Genomic DNA, 14029 nt, shown 5'->3' on the forward strand with positions numbered 1-14029 from the left:
CTGAGTGGCTGTGGGACTGGCAGGTGACAAAGATTTGTCATTATATGGATGATATTTTACTAGCTGACTCAAATGCAGATACTTTAGAAAGAATGTTTGAAAATTTTGCCTTGCTGGGGATTACAAATTGCTCCTGAAAAGATACAAAGAGGAGATTCTATTAATTATTTAGGATATAAAATAGAGCTACAAAAAAAAATAGACCCCAAAAGGTGCAAATTAGGACAGATAGACTACAGACTCTTAATGAATTTCAAAGATTATTTGGATATATTTCTCATCTATGAACTATTGTTGGGGTAAAAAATGACGAACTGACTAATTTGTTCAAAACCTTAGAAGGTGACAAGGACTTAAATAGTCTAAGAGAATTATCTCCTGAAGCTGAGAAAGAATTGGCCTTGGTAGAAAAGAAAGTACATGAAGGGCACATGGATCATATTGATCCAAAGCTGGATTGCATTTTGGTTATTTTAGCTTCTAGGCATTCTCCTACTGGAATATTAATGCAAAGGGAAGATATTATATTGGAATGGATATTTTTCCAAATAAACCAAATAAAAAATTAAAAACTTATGGGGAAAAAATCTCTGACTTGATTTGGAAAGGAAAACAGACTTTGTCAATTAGCAGGAATAGACCTAGTAGAAATTGTCATACCTTTAACTAAGGAGGACATTGAAAAATTATGGACAGAAAGTGAACCTTGGCAAAGAGCTTGCAGTAATTTTTTGGGAGAAATTAACAGCAAATATCCCAAAAGCGATAGAATTGATCTTATAAAGAGAGCTGATTGGATCTTGCCTCAAATTGTACGGGAAAAACCCATATCTGGAGTTTGTACATTTTATACAGATGCCAACAAACAAGGAAAGGCAGGTTACAAATCAGAAAATTTAAGTAAAGTGGTTCCAAGTCCTTATAATTCAGTTTAAAAATCGGAATTGTATGCTATTCTGTTGGTATTAATGGATTTTTCAGAACCTCTCAACATAGTAACTGACTCTCAGTATGCTGAAAGAGTGGTATTACATATTAAGACTGCAGAATTTATCCCTGATGCTTCAGAATTAGCTTCACTATTTATTCAATTACAAGATACAATCAGGAAAAGGAGCCATCCTTTATATATAACTCACATTTGATCCCATACTGGTCTGCCAGGCCCTCTAGCACAAGGCAATGATGAGATTGATAAATTATTGATAGGAAATGTGCTGGAGGCCTCAGAATTTCATAAAAAGCATCATGTCAATAGTAAAGTTTTAAAAAAGGATTTTTCCATAACCTGGCAACAAGCCAAAGAAATAGCAAAGAAATGTCCTACTTGTTCCTTCTACAATCAAACGCCATTACCAGCATGATATAACCCAAAGGGTACTCAGAGGAATGAAATCTGGCAGATGGACGTGTTTCACTTTGCAGAATTTGGAAAATTGAAATATGCACACCACACCATCGATACTTATTCAGGATTTCAATGGGCAATTGCTTTGAGTTCTGAAAAAGCTGATTCTGTAATCACTCATTTGCTAGAAGTTATGGCCATCATGGGTATACCTGCACAAATCAAAACTGACAATGCTCCATCATATGTCTCTGTTAATGAAACAGTTTTTTTGCTTATTATAATATAAAGCATATTACAGTTATACCATATAATCCTACAGATCAAGCAGTTATAGAAAGATCAAATGGAACTCTAAAGGATATGCTGAATAAACAGAAAGGGATAACAAAAACCCCCAGAAATAGACTGCATAATGCTCTATTAACTTTGAATTTTCTCAATGCCAATTAGAAAGGAACAACAACTGCAGAGAGACATTGGATAATAGAAAAAACTACAGAATTAAATCAGCCTATATACTTTAAGGTTGTGCTGACCTCAGAATGGAAACCAGGGTATGTATTACATTGGGGATGAGGTTTTGCTTTTGTTTCTACAGGAGAAGATAAGCTGTGGGTACCATCAAAATTGATAAAGGTTCGATTTGAACAAGAGAAACCTCTTAATTATAGGAGGTGATAGTTCATCAACCAGCATTAACTATCCAATTTAAACTAACTTGTACCAGTAACACATACCTTTTCATTTTATCAGATAATAACTTGCCAAAAAGAAACATCCCCAAAATTAGTCTTGGGGAAAGGTTTTTGTTTTTGTCTTTTAGGAGAATGAAGGCTAAGGAATCTGAAGAACACAAGACAAATGAGACAACTGAAGAAAAGGGCCAAATCATTTATCCCAGGAAACAGAGTGAAACTGTGTATGGGTATATATTATCTAAAAAATTTTATGTCTTCCTAAATGTTTGTTTCCACTTTTCTCTAAAGATTTAACACTATTGGTCTTCTAATAGTCCCAGTTCAATTAAAATTTAAAGCTGACTTTGGAGTTGGAGAATGGCTCTCTCCTTCTTTAAACTCAAGCATGATGTTAAAAGGAAAATGCAAACTCCCTGTATCATGCCAGAATAAAAGAGCCATCTTCTGCTATGGGACAGGACAAAAGCCAAATTAATTAAGGGACTATTCTATTACTAATCTCAACTCTTTGATTCTATTCTGATTCTTTAAACTTTTCTTAAAGTATAAATTTTATATCAACATTTACAAGATTAATATATATATATATACACATTTTAAACTTTGCTAAGATATGAATGGTCATATAGAGTACTAACTAATTCTAGAAAAAAGGCTTCAATTACCTACATATATATGTCTTTGTGTTCGAGTCTTTTATCAGTTTTCTGCAGGAAATTACGGCCAGGCCTAAAATCAACTGAAGTATCCAGGAGGAAGATGGGGCCCCACAACAACAACAATTCCACGTGGACAATAATAATATCATTAAGCTGACAAACATCATCTACAGATCAGGTTTGAACTACAAGGTGCTCAGAGTAAATTTGAAATGACTAGCTGAGATGATCCAGTCTCAAAGACTACTTGAATAAGGACTTGAGATAAACCCTGAACTTTGGCATTATATGCAGACTGGATAATGAAGGATATAGTTACCTTTCCTAGAATTTGACAATTAACCTAAAATTTTTCTTTCAGGATAAAGATAACTTCGCCCATACCCAGCAGGAAGCAATTTTAAGAATATGACACCCACATTCCCAAAGAGGTGGTGTAGGGTGGGTGGTTTTTTGGTCTTTTTAATGGGTTTTGGTTCTGGGATAATTTTCATTGTTTAGGGGGGTTGGTTACAAGTTGTTGTCAAGGGTTAGGAAAAAGGCTAAGCAAAGGAGATTAGATTTAAGGTTCTTGTTTTTTAAAAAAAAAGAAAGAAAAGAAAAACACAATTACTAGTTTTAAATACTTTACATTGGATTGGATTGTTTTATATTGTATACAAATTTGAAATTGATATTGTTAGAAAATGCTATATGTATATTTCTAATTGTATGTATTCCATTCATTTAACAATGTAATGCAATTTTCTGATCCTTGAATGTTATTATTACCAACTCTTAGGATATAAAGAAATGAAAGTTAGTAGTTAGACATTACAATAGAACTTGTAGTCATATTAGATATGTTTTAAAAATTGAGCAGATATATTTTAGACAGGTCATCTTCAAACCCTTCAGAGATCAACAGAATATGGCATTTAAAATGTTTTAATAACTTAGAAATTTTTCTTTTTTGAGACATGTTGGCTCCTGGCAGTACCAATCTACTTCAGAGAAAATATGGGCATTGAAGAAACTGCATATGGAGTTCTTTCATTGTGGCAAAAGTTAGCCACTGGACAACAAAGTATCCTCGAATCAACAGGACAAAATGGACAGACAGGACAGGAAACAAAGGACTACTGATTGTTGCCAAAACAAGTGTGGTTATGGCTTTATCAAAAGGCATCGTCTGCAGCCAGGACAATATGGCGCCATCCCTGAAGTGGCCTTCGTAATCCGGAAAAGGTACAGTGCCCTTTTCTTCGAAGGCAGCTGAATAGGCATTGGGCCAATGGCTTCTGTTGTGCAATGGAACAGCAGCTGAAAGCTCACGCCTCTTCATAGTAGACTGGCATTTAATAGAGGGATGTGGAGAAGAAGGGGATGCTGAGATGAAGCCATATATACACAGCCAAGAAGAATGGACAGCTGAATTAAAAAACTGTCAACAATTTCCAGAATTTAAAATCCTGAATCATGATATGACACTAGTGGAATTCAGGTGTTTTTAGTACATGGACTTCTCTCACCCAATGTGAGGTTGAACTGTTGACCTGTGTACATCCTACTTCACAAATGAGTCTGCCAGATACGCTAAGCCTATAGGCTAAAGATGATGCCCCAACACTGGGGAGAAACCTCAGATGACTGTCCAGGCAGCTGGCTGTTTCTGTCAACTCACAAATTTTTTGGAAGTTGCTTGCATGCACTTCCTGTTTTTACTTTTGTTAGCTAATATTATTTCCTTCTTGGGACTCTGAGGGAGTTGAAGATTAGTTAGTTATAGTTGAAGATTAATTAGGATAGAAGTGAATTAGATACATTTTGGACTTACCAAAATAGGATAGATAAGGCAATTATTTTCTTTGATTTGTCAACTACAAATGGACTAGACATCATTTAGGTATTTGTTACTTGTATATATTGTATGTAGTTATTGTACTTTTGTATATAGTTTTTCTTTTGTTAGTTATAACCTTTTTTCTTTTTATTAAAATAGAAAAGGGGAAATATGGTGATATTTTATTTGTACTGAAATGTGATTTTAATTGTATGTTAATAAATAAAGTTGCCCAGGGGTCAGAACTATTAGAGCCATAGTAAGAGTCTGGTAGTGGTGGCGCACGCCTTTAATCCCAGCACTTGGTATAAGACCTAGGTAGATCTCTGTGTGTTCAGGGATACAGCCAGCATTGGAGACACATGCCTATTCAATAGAGACCTGGAGGCTGTACTACAGGCAGTGATGAGACAGTCATATAGTTTGGTTTACAACCAATGAGAAGGCAGAACAGAAAGTCTATATAAAGACAGAACACAGGAAGTAGTCTCTTGGCTGAAGAGGCTACTGCAGCAGGAAGATACCTTAGCTCTGACTCTTGGCTTTCATCTTTACATTGGGTCTGTGTTTCTTATTTAATAAGACGGTTCTTCTACAGTCACTCAAGTCTCCCCATTAACTTAGCCAGGCTAAGCTGTAACCCCAGTGAGTTGGGTGAGGACCCTCGGAATGGCTTGGTCCCTGGCCAGTCCTACCTGTGTTAGGGATGCCTGTGACTACAGCTGCAGTGACTATTTCCCTCCCCTCTCATCCATAGGAGCCCTGCACTCCATACCGTCCCATACCTGCTTGGATGCCTCCTAGAAAATCTCAAGCCTTTACACCTGGAACCTGATTTGAAAGGCTCTTAACTTGTTCATTTGTCCAATAAAGTTTGGCCTCATTATCCTCTAGATAATCAATCTAAATGGCCATATAACAGCATACTAGATCCCAATATTATACAGGACCCCTGGTAGTAAAATTCAATTCTTCATTTACAACTTCCATGACATTCTCTCATCAGAGTTTCTCAGATATTAAGGCAAAACTTAAACATCTAGAGAAAGGACCTCTGACTCCACAAGCAGAATCCTTAGCAGTAGCCTTTAAGGTATATCATGGAAGGGATGAAAAGACCCGTAAACAAAAATACCTGATGATGGCTAAAGCCTCTCAGTGGGCAAGAGCAGAAACCCAAGCTCCCTGGCCTCTAAAATCCCACCAATCTTCACGTTTTTGTTACAGATGTGGCCAGAAAGGCCACTGGGCATGGGCCTGTCCAAACCCTCATAAACCATCAGGACCATGTCCAAGGTGCCATCAAGAAAGACATTGGAGTGTAGACTTCCTCCATACTAGGGACACACGTATATGAAGCTCAGACCGCCCTCCAGCCAGCCTCCTGACTGATGGGGCCTTGTGTCCCTTGGCCAGACCACTGCCATTTCTGATAGGGAGCCTCAGGTATTCATCACAGTATCAGGGAGATCTATCTCCTTCCTCCTGGATACCGGGGCCACCTTTTCAGTCCTGACAAAATTTTGGGGGCCCACTTTACCCTCTTGTTTCTCTATTGTTGGGGTAGGGGGACAACCTTACCAAGTTCAGCAAACCCCACCACTTAGCTATATTTTTAGGGGTATTCCCCTCACCCATTCTTTCCTAGTGATATGAACCTGTCCTGTCCCCTTGCTAGGAAGGGACTTTCTCACCAAAATGGGAGCCTCTATTTCCTTTGCTCCCACGATCAAACTAAGCCCAGGTGCATCAGGCATTCTTCTCCCTCTTCTCCTTCAAACCACATCTGATACCCCCTTTCCTCCACCATCCTCACAGGTAGATCCCAAGGTGTGGGACACCCACAACCCTTCTATAGCCAAACATCAATCCCCTGTCATCATCCAACTGCAAAGTCCAACCAAATATATAACGAGGGCCTAATACTCATTCTCTCTCCAAAGCCGTAGGGACTTAAGCCCCTTGTTTCTGACCTGCTAAGAAAAACCTTTTGTGTCCCACCTCCTCTCATTTTAACACTCCTATGCTGGCAGTAAACATACCCAATGGATCCTACTGCTTGGTTCAGGACCTCCGACATTAACTCAGCAGTAGTTCCCCTTCACTCTATAGTACCCAATCCCTATACTCTCCTCTCCGCTATCCCCTCAGAACCCTCCCATTTCTCAGCTCTAGACCTCAAGAGTTCCTTTTTTCTATTCCCATGTACCTCCAGTCACAAAATATCTTTGCCTTCACATGGACTGACCCAGATACCTACATCTTTACCCAAATTGCTTGAACTGTCCTGCCCCAAGGATTCTGTGACAGCCCACATTTATTTGGCCAGGCTTTAGCTTCTGACTTACTCTTCTTGTCTCTTCCTAAATCAAAAATCATACAATATGTAGATGATCTTCTCCTTTGTAGTTCATCCCTGCAGATCAGCCAGGCAGACACCTCTACCTTATTAAACTTTTTGTTCAGTCGAGGACACAGGTTTTCACCCTCTAAAGTTCAGCTGTCCACTCCTCAGGTTACATATCTAGGATTAGCCATTATTCCAACTCATAAGGCCATAACCCTAGATAGAAAGCACTTACTCCATTCACTCACAGTCCCTACGACAAAGGACAAAATTCCATCTTTTCTAGGAATGGCAGGTTTCCTATGCTCTTGGATTCCTTCCTTCTCTCTTCTTGCTCATCCCTTATATAAAGCATCCCTTGCCCCCTCACATGAACCGCTTCTAGCCCGTTACCAAGCAATTTCATAAGCTTCAACAAGCTCTTCTCCAGGCTCCAGCCCTTCACCTTCCAGACTTAACCCACCCCTTCTCCCTCTATGTTATGGAGAAGGAAGGATATGCCATTGGGGTCCTGGGTCATCACCTGGGAACTTCCTTTGCACCTGTTGCATACCTGTCAAAAAAACTTCTTATATGCAAGTCAAAGAAGTTAACATTTGGGTCACCCATTATTTTCCTTTCTCCTCATCACCTGTCACACCTTTTATCATACAAGAGCCTTCAAACATTACCTCCCTTCTGAGTTCTCTCTCTTCAGGTAGCATTGGTAGAGAACACAACACTGACTTTTCAACCAATGTCCACCTCTTCACATTTCAAATCTTCTTCCCCAACCAGTCCTGGAATACTCCCCATCACACTCATGCATTGAAACTCTAGAAGAGTTACTACATTATCCAATACATATATAGGAAGGAGCATTACCTCAAGCTACCTATACATAGTATACACATGGCAGTTCCTTCCTATATGAAGGAGTACATAAAGCAGGATGTGAAATCATTTCAGACACTATAGTTATTGAAGCACAGCCTCTTCCAGCTCACACCACAAATCAGTAGGCTGAATTAATAGCTCTAACCCATGCTTGTCAATTAGCAAAGGGACAATCCCTAATTATATACAGATTCCCAATATGCTTTCCATATTCTCTTGTCACATGCAGCTATTTCGAAAGAGCAGGGGCTATTAATGACAAAAGGAGGATCCATAACCAATTCAGACCAAATCATGGCCATATTAGAGGCTTCTCATTTTCCCACAGCCATAGGAATTGTCCACTGTTGATCACACCAAACAAGCAATCTGATTATTTCCAAGGGAAATAACCGAGCTGATGAGGCAGCTAGAGCAGCAGCTCTTGGAAGCTTGGATTCCTCTCACCCACCATAATATACTCTTATCTTACAACCCACATCTTCATTAACATCCCCAGATACTCAACACATTTTGTCCTATATCCACCAGACCTTTCACCCCAATACCCAGCTCTGTCTCACTTTATCAAAACTTATCTACAGATTACTTCTGTAGATTTATTATCTGTCATTTCTAAAGAATATCACAGCTGCATGTAAAATTTGTCAAACCTCTAATCCTGCCTCTGGGCATTGGAGTTCCCCTTTCCCCACTCACCAAGCCAGAGGATCCTTCCCTGGATCAGACTGGCAGCTCGATTTTACTCATATGCCCACAATTAGATGGTTCAGATATCTTTTAGTTTTAGTAGACTCATTATCAAGATGGATAGAAGCTTTACTACCACTAATAAAAGGTCACAGACAGTTTCAGATCTCCCTTTCAAGGAAATTATTCCTCACTTTGGAGCTCCTACCTCCCTTCAATCAGATAATGGCCCTGAATTCACTTCTCAAGTCTCTCAAACTCTAGCCAAAGCCCTTAATATCCCATGGCATTTCCATATCCCTTACCATCCCCAGTCTTCAGGGAAAGTTGAATGAACTAATTGTTCCCTCAAAAACATTTTTACCAAACTTTCCCAAGAGTTTCTACCATTGGCTCTCTTGCGATTAAAGGTCCTTCCAAAAAAAAAAAAAAAAAAAAACCTCTCCTCATCTCCCCTTTTGAGCTCATGTATGGATGGCCAGTTATGCCACCTGGTCTCATGTTTCAACCATCACCTTTCCCTGATCATTTCCTTACTCCTTTGTTTTACTATCTCTGCACCTTTCTTTGGAATTTCACCCAGCATCATTTGCCTCAGTCTCTCCCTCTTCCCTCTCCAATTAACGTTGGGGACCTAGTTCTCCTCTCTCCTTTGGGACACAATTCCCTTGCTCTTGCTCCAAAATGGACAGGCCCCTTCAGGGTAATCCTTACTACCCCAATTGCTGCTAAGATTAAGAGTATCCCTCATTGGATTCACCTTTCCCATCTCAAGCCATTTATACCACCAACTCAAGATGATCTTTTGATCCCAACAGGACTTAGCCCTCTTAAGTTTCAGAGGATATCAAATTCAAACAGCCTGTCTCTGATCTTAGAAGAATGAAGCCACATTCATCTGTGAAGATTCAAGCCCAATTCTATCAGGTCATGCCCCACCTCTTCTTATTCTATTTCTTTCTACCCACCCCTATCACTAGTGAACTCTACATTTGGAGAATTGAGGCTCAGGAAAATATGCCCAGAAGTTAAAACTCATGTGGTAGGGTTTGGGACTGCTCACCTGCAGGTTGTCAAAAAGAGGTACTTGTCCCTATAACACCAAAATCGATTGCTAGAGCTCCTGTCCCCTGTGCTTGTTTCCTCTATGATCAAACTAAAGAGTACTGCAAACACTGGTCAGGAAACTATGGAAGTTGCCCTTATTGGTCTTGTAAAGGACATTATGCACATTCAAGAAAACACTCCTCTTTTTATGAAGAATGGGGAATCAGATGGAACATTGGAGTCTTAGGTGATTCTCTTTGGCAAATAGTTCTATAGGGCTGGTGGATTTTGTAGAGGAAATACTGCCTTTATCTTTCATATTGTTGGAATTTTTGCAGTATGATCTGAGCATGTTGACTTCTTTTGTTAGTTCTGTGTCTGATATGGACAGAACAGGTTTGAATTGAACACAGGACATGTTGGGTAGGGTGGGCCTAAAGGTTGGAAATGACTTAGATGGAATAAAGTTAGATGGAAACATAAAGATCAGCTGATGTAAGCCTGGCAATGGTGGTACATGCCTTTAATCCCAGCACTTGGGAGGCAGAGACAGGCAGATCTCTGTGAGTTCGAGGCCAGGCTGGGCTAAAGAGTGAGTTCCAGGAAAGGCACCAAAGTTATACAGAGAAACCCTGTCTCAAAAAAAAAAAACAAAACAAAAAAAACAAAAATAAACAAAAAAGATCAGCTGATAAGAAGAAAATCTGTCCTTGTCCAAGTTCAGTGTTAAGGTGTAGATCCGGGGTTCTAGAGTGTGTATGCAGAAGATGATCAGGCTGAAGTACCCTGTTCAACACTAGAGCAAGATATGCAGGATATGGTTGAACATGGAGGCTGGAAAGGCTCAAGGGGGCTCTAGGTTGAGGGCAGGTGAAGAGTGTGTTTTGACCAGTGCCTGAAAGTTTGGATTCACACATAAGGAGTGTCTATACTAAATCAGGATACATGATTTCAGACATGCCCAGCTTTCATGTGGATGCTGGGAATCTGAACTCAGGTCTTCATTCTTTTGCCATAATTGCTTTCAGCTGCTGAACTGTCTACCTAGTTCAGTAATAAAACATCAAAGAATTCATAAAAGTTAAGAATATAATGATATATGAAAATGGGTATATTAACCAAAGACACATTATAACTATGACAAAATTTATGATTTTTATATGCATATATACATAAATATACATGTGATATAAAAGGAATAGAAAGGGTAAACAACGTGAAAGCCAGTCAAGAAGTACCACATATGCATAATAAAACACAGATATAAAGATCAGAGACAAAATGGGGAATAATAGTTGAGGCCCAAAAAACGTTCAGGCATGATTGTTTTATATATTTTTTAATTTTTAAAATTTATTTTATAATTTAATTTAATTTTACATATTAGCCACAGATTCCTTTGTCCTCCCTTCTCCAGCTTCCCCCCAAACCTCCCCCTAGTTCACCCCCCCTTGTTTCCATCTCCTCCAGGGCAAGGACTCCCCTGGGGATTCAGCTCAGCCTGGTAGATTCAGTCGAGGCAGGTCCAGTACCCTCCTCCCTTTGTGCAGGCTGAGCAACATGTCCCTGGAACCCCAGGTTCCAAAAAGCCAACTCATGCACTAAGGACAAGTCCCAGTCCCATTGCCTGGGGGCCTCCCAAACCATTCAAGTTAATCAACTGTCTCACTTATCCAGAGGGCCTGATCCAGTTGGGGGCTCCTTAGCTATTGGCTCATAGTTCATGTGTTTCCATTAGTTTGGCTATTTATCCCCGTGCTTTTTTCCAATCATGGTCTCAACAATTCTCGCTCATACAATCCCTCCTCTTTCTTGCCAATTGGACTCCCAGAGCTCCACCTGTGGCATGGCCATGGATCTCTGTATACTCTTCCATCAGTCACTGGATGAGAGTTCTAGCATGACAGTTAGGGTGTTTGACCATCGGATCACCAGAATAGTTTAGTTCAGACTTTTTCTCAACTATTACCAGTAGTCAATTGTGGAGGTATCTTTGTGAATTTCTGGGGACCTCTCTAGCACTTTACTTCTTCCTATTCCCATGGGGTCTTCATTTATCATGGTCTCTTTTTCCTTGTTCTTGATCCAGCTGGGAACTCCCTTTCCAGGACCTCTTGAAACTGAGAAGCTTTTGTAGAGCAAAGGATACGGTCAACAAGACAAAGCAACAGCCTACAGATTGTGAAAAGATCTTCACCAACCCCACATCTGACAGAGGACTGATATCCAGAATATATAAGGAACTCAAGAAATTAGACATCAAAATGCCCAACACTCCAGTTAAGAACTATAGAGCTAAACAGAGAATTCTCAACAGAGGAAGTTCAAATGGCTGAAAGACATTTAAGGAATTGCTCAACATCCCTAATCATCAGGGAAATGCAAAGCAAAACGACTCTGAGATGATACGTTACACCTGTCAAAATAGCTAAGATAAAAAACACTGAAGCGACCTTATGCTGGAGGGGATGTAGAGCAAGGGGAACTCTCCTCCACTTCTGGTGGAAATGCAAGCTTGTACAACCACTTTGGAAATCAATATGGCCCTTTCTTAGGAAATTGGGAATCAATCTCCCCAAAGACCCAGCTAAACCACTCTTGGGCATATTCCCAAGGAATGCTCAATCATACCACAAGGGCACATGCTCAGCTATTTTCATAACAGCATTATTTGTAATAGCCAGAATGTGGAAACAACCTAGATGCCCCTTAACTGAAGAATGGATAAAGAAAATGTGGTGCATATACACAATGGAGTACTACTAAGCACAGAAAAACAATGACATCAGGATGTTTGCTGGCAAATGGATGGAACTAGAAAATATCATCCTGGGTGAGGTAACCCAGACTTAGAAGGACAAACATGGTATGTACTCACTAATAAGTGAATACCAGATATAAAGCAAAGGATAATGAGACAACAACCTACAACTCCAGAGAAGCTAACTAATAGGGAAGACCCAATGAAGGACACATGGATCACCCTGGGAAGGGGAAATAGATGATATCTCCATGAGTGAAATGGGGATGAGGGGTGGGCAATGGAGTATAGGGGATAGGGGATGAGAACATAAAAGAATAGGATGTTTGAACTGGAACAGGGATGGAGGGGGAAAGCAATGAAAGAGATAACATGATAGAGGGAGACATCACGAAATAGAGAGAAACCCAGGGCTAGGGAAATTGCCAGGAATCCCCAAGGATGATACTAGCTTGGGCTACTAGAAATAGTGGAGAGGGTGCCTGAACTGAACTGGCTTACCACAGTGATCAGACTGGTGAATACCCTAACTGTCATCACAGAGCTTTTCTCCAAAGACTGATGGAGGCAGATGCAGAGATCCACAGCCAAACACTAGACAGAGCTCTAGGAGTCAAGTCAAAGAGAGAGAAGAGGGATTCTATGAGCAAGTGCATCAAGATCATGATGGGGAAACCTGCAGAGATGACCAAACCAAACTAGAGAGAACTCATGAAAGTTGGATCAATGGCTGTGGAGCCTACATGGGACTGGACTAGGCCCTCTGCATGGCCAGACAGTTGTGTAGCTTGATCTACTTGGGCCCCCCTGGCAGTAGGATCAGAATCCATCACTGGTGCATGAGGGGGCTCTTTGGAGTCCACTACCTATGATAGGACACCTCGTGCAGCCTTCAGGCAGGGGGAAGGCTTGAACTTGCTTCTACTAGATGTGCCTCCCCATGGGAGGCCTTGCCTTCTTGTGGGTGGAAGTGGAGGGTGGTTTGGGAGGGGGAGGCAGAGGGGATAGCAGGAGGGAAGAAGGGGATCTTGGATTGGTGTGTAAAATAAATGAAAAATTTTACTTAATAAAAAAAAATTAAAAATGCCTGAAGAATAGCAAAATAAATTATTTGCACTCTAGAAAGATATGCTCAGCAAATTTCCAGATAAATAATAAAATCAATGTCAAGAAAATCACTTCTTTAATTGCTAATTTTCTTAAGAGACAGAACTAATATATAGATAGGTAGAAGCATAGGTTGACAGACAGACATAGGAAAGAGAGACAATTACATAGATATATAAGAGAGAGATAATAGATAGATAAATGATAGATAGATGAGAGATAATTTATCAAAGCAATTGTTTCACATGGTCTTAAAACTGAGAATTTCCTCTGTAATCTGACTGCAATAAGAATACTCAGGAAAATAGGTAGCAAGTTTGAATCCAAGTTTAGATGCCTGAGAATAATGGAGTAAAGTGTGTAGCATATCTTTACTAGAAAAATATATAACTTTATAGAGTATTAGTATTTTTGCTCATTTTAAAGAGCCACATTTTGTATACCACACGAATTTGTATATAGATTAAATAGCATGTCTGAATGTATTCTTATGCACTAATGCATGTGCAAACATATCTCTGCAGTAGGCCCCAAGGTAAGAATTTAGCAATGCCAGACAAAGTAGCTCCTTTGAGACTAAGATAGACAGAGATAATCAGTAATGTCATTTCTCAGTTGATTATTTGTAATGCAGTGGGAAGGGAATGTAGCATCTAGAAATTATAGAAATG

The sequence above is a fragment of the Peromyscus leucopus genome, unplaced genomic scaffold (genome assembly GCF_004664715.2).
Source record: "Peromyscus leucopus breed LL Stock unplaced genomic scaffold, UCI_PerLeu_2.1 scaffold_1225, whole genome shotgun sequence".
Taxonomy (NCBI): domain Eukaryota; kingdom Metazoa; phylum Chordata; class Mammalia; order Rodentia; family Cricetidae; genus Peromyscus; species Peromyscus leucopus.